We start from the raw sequence: 4,017 nt of genomic DNA on the forward strand, positions 1-4,017 counted from the left end.
GAAGATATGACCCAACAATCCTAGTCTAAACCTTCTCTACCCACCAAAGAAGAAAGCTCTGAATCCAAACCATCACTATGCAACCCAAAAAGGAGAACCCTACCCTCAAAAGATCACCCTTTCCTCTGCTCCTTCCCTCTGCTATGCTCCGCGCTATGTCTGGCCTTCTCCTTCCCAAACCCTCCTCTCCTCCCCTCCCCTCCCCTAACAATGCTAAAACATTACTTCTCATGTCAATATCACCACCATTAACGTAAGAAGGATTATGGATTTTCTTACTTGAAGAAAGTATTTCACCCATTGATCATTGCCGCCTATATCCAAACCACCTTTTGATGATGAACATTATTCATAGTTAGGATTTTTGGGGTCATTCTAATTATCTTCCTTTACGACCTCTTCTAACTCTAACAAGGTAAGCTAAGCAATCATTTTCAATTTCTTTCTCAACTAAACCTTCACCTTTTTTCACCTAAATTTTCTATGTAAATTTCATTTCACACATAATAATTAACCCTATATGATATTCATTTCACACTTAGTAATAAACCCTATGTAAAATTCCAACACACAACTAAGTAACCAACCCTATCACATATAACACACATAGAATATACACCCTTAAACCCAAACCCACGAATTCAAGGAGCAAACTGGGTAACTTAACCCATGCCGAGACAATACCACTTGATCGAATTTCGTGGCACTTCATTCATAGCTAAAAGCGATTCAGTCCTTTACGTTAAATTCGTTATCTGGCTACCTCTTTGCGTTTGAAGTTAGAAAGACTTCCCCATGATCTCATTGAATAAAATAAATTTAACAATCACACCATTCATGTGGACGTGCCGGAGTGGTTATCGGGCATGACTAGAAATCATGTGGGCTTTGCCCGCGCAGGTTCGAATCCTGCCGTCCACGACTTTGAATAATGTGATCTTTCGAGGATTTATACACCTATACTACCAGGTAATATTACCTTTTGAAGGTTTATACACCTATACTTGTTCTATGACACTTCCGGGATTTATACATAATTATAAAGATGTATTTATTTCTTTATGTTAAATCTTAATTAATTACTGTCAATAACATTGCAGCAGATACCTATAGTCTAATTATGTGATTATCAAGTTTGAAATTTTAAAATCCATCCACTTTCTAAATAAAAAATAGTTAATTATTTGTTTTTTAATAGAAAAATGTGTTTTTGATTTTTGGTTTTTATTTTACATCTTTTTCGGAGAATTATTTTACATCTTATAACAATTTATAAATAATATTATTTTTAAAATTTTAATTTTAATTTTGTTAATAATACCATCAATATTAAATTAATCATCCACACTTCAACAGATTCACTTCATTAATAAAATTAAATCCGAAATCTATACTTACAAGTAAAATTATAATTTAATAATCACACCCAAATACATTTTCAAATGAAAATTTTTTATAGAGAACATCAAATTCCAAACTTGAGTGGCCCAGGTCAATGCTTATTAAATCATTTGCAAAATAACTCACATGTTGCATCTCTTGGAAATGGAAATCGTGGATGACTCATACCAACACACCCAAATCTGCACATAGTATTCTAATTTCCATATTTAAATAGCAATGAGTCAATTCTTGAACCTCTTGTACCATATGCCTTTGTTACCATATTTAAAGTCAAAGTCAAATAATCTGTGTCTCTCAATTAAAAGTCAATAATATGTCTCTCAATTAAAAGTTTCTAATTTCCATATTTAAATAGCAATGAGTCAATTCTTGAACCTCTAGTATCATATGCCTTTGTTATCACATTTAAAGTCAAAGTCAAATAATATGTGTCTCTCAATGAAAAGTCAAATAATATGTCTCTCAATTAAAAGTCAAAAGCTAAGGCTAAATAGTTTATACTTGGCCAGATAAGAAAGGTTATTCTATTATTTCATTTTAATCAAAATCAATATCATTGCTTATGTACCTATCCATGCCAATTAATACATTATTTGCCAAAACAATACAAGGATTCACTTTCCAAAGCCATGTATGAATCCCTATATTTTCTTTAGCAAAGTAAAAATGAAAATGAGGGTGGGTTTGTAGCCATTTTTTATTTGATTCATTTGGACGAGATCGTGGTTTAATGGTTGTTCCTTGTTTTACAAATAATCATTCTTATTAAGTTTGGGGCACCTAGTTAGCCATGTGGTTGGTAATGGTGCAACAAGGAAGGGAAGCATTGGCTTTTTGAGTAAGAGAAGGAGCTTCCTAAAGGTACCATGTGGTATAGAGCCAAAGGGAGCACTTGTCCTCCCTCTCTATAGTCATTCTAGTGATGGCATTTCATAGTGTTTTCTAATCAAGAGAGAGAGGAACAAATTAGTCTCCTTGGAAGTTCCAAGTCTTCTTTCTAGTTGATGGTGTTACAACTCATGAGGCCTTTCTTTAGTATGTGACTTTTACAATAGTTCTTATGTTTTTCTTCTTATAATTTTGTGTAGGCACCTTCCTTGTTTTTGGTTGGATAATTGAATGAACTACCTCGTTGAAGGCATCATTGTCCAAGCTAAAATGAAAGAGGAAAGTGCCTTCATTTTGTTTCTAGATTTTTTTTTCTTACCTATTTTCTTGGGCAAGAAGAGAGTGTTAGATTTGATGTTTTGAAGAGGTTGATCCATGATGGTGGATGGTGGTAATAACTTAATATGAAGTGGAATTGGAACTAGGAGACAACCAACATGCTCTTATCTTTGTCTCAAAATTTTTCTTTATAAATTTTTCTCTAAAACTACCTCCCTTAACATGTGTAGATGTAATACTTGGAAGAAACCAGAAATGAATTTTGAGTGATGAAAAATGTGTAGGGATCAACTATTTCTCAACACCAATGGAAAATTAATGTACATGATTTTGAGCACCATTTGAATGGTATCTTCTTAGGTAAGGTGCAAATTTCTTTTCAAAGATTGATTCACACCTGCATTCATTATTTGAGGATTTCTTCAACTTCTTCGCTAGCTTGTAGAGATATAGATGTCACCATCACTTTTGGCAAGATCCATAAATCTTAGATGGAGTTTTATAATTCCTTTTGATGTAGGAGAAGTATTTCCTTTTATATTCCTAAATTCACAGTCTCAAGTATGGTGCACATTGATTTTAAACGATTAACTTAAATTATGCCTTCAATATTTGAAGATTTCATCAATTTCTTCACTAACTTGCAAAGACATGGAAACTTCCATCACTCTAGGGAGGATTGATAAATGTTAGATAGAGTTTTATGTTGCCTTAAGTTATTATTGGATGCATGAGAGACATTTTCTTGCATATCCCTAAATTCACTCTCCCTTTTCTTGGCCTTCAACCATCAACAAGTGGGATTATCATATTTTACATGAAGACTTCACATCTAAGTGTTCTAATTATGATTCCGAACAATTTTTCTATCCAAATAACAAGTCATGGACTATGTCATGGACTATTTACAATGCTTGACATTGGATGGATACCTTTTGTGGTGAATATCGGTGGATGAGGCTTAGTCGTCCTGGATGATAAAGCTTAAAGGCTACTTTCCATTTTAAAATAGTTGAAAGATTAAGATCATGGGAGTTGGCCATAGTTATTTAAAGAGTGAAAAGCTCCTACGAGCTCTCAATTTTGAAGTTTGACCATTGCTTGCCATAATTTAGTACGTAATGTTTATTTGTGAGAAAAAATATTTAACCTTTATGATGTAGGTTTTGATTAAATTTAATGTTTTGTATGTACAAAATTTTGATATTGCAAGGAAGTTATGAATACAACCTTTTGATATTGCAAGGTAGTTGTGAATTAATCAATAGATTCATTGTTTTGGATTCTAATTTTGCAAAAAGGGTTTGTTTTGTTGTTTATTACTTGTGAGCTATAAATGGACACAGAGATAGAAACTTAAGGGATGGATTAATATATTATTAATTTGTATTTTTATATTTTATTATTTCATTGATTTAATATAGCTATAAATTATTGAAAAATGTC

The 4,017-nt window shown here is 32.5% G+C and overlaps 1 non-coding gene across 1 annotated transcript; it reads left to right on the top strand.

Moving 5' to 3' along the window:
- Positions 1-839: 839 nt before the first annotated feature.
- Positions 840-921, top strand: TRNAS-AGA (transfer RNA serine (anticodon AGA)). The gene has a single exon. It is a non-coding gene; the product is annotated as a tRNA-Ser (tRNA).
- The last annotated feature ends 3,096 nt before the right edge of the window (positions 922-4,017 follow it).

This window comes from Pinus tabuliformis, chromosome X, assembly GCF_031772625.1.
Source record: "Pinus tabuliformis cultivar Carrire ecotype Pingquan chromosome X, CPIR1, whole genome shotgun sequence".
NCBI classification, from domain to species: domain Eukaryota; kingdom Viridiplantae; phylum Streptophyta; class Pinopsida; order Pinales; family Pinaceae; genus Pinus; species Pinus tabuliformis.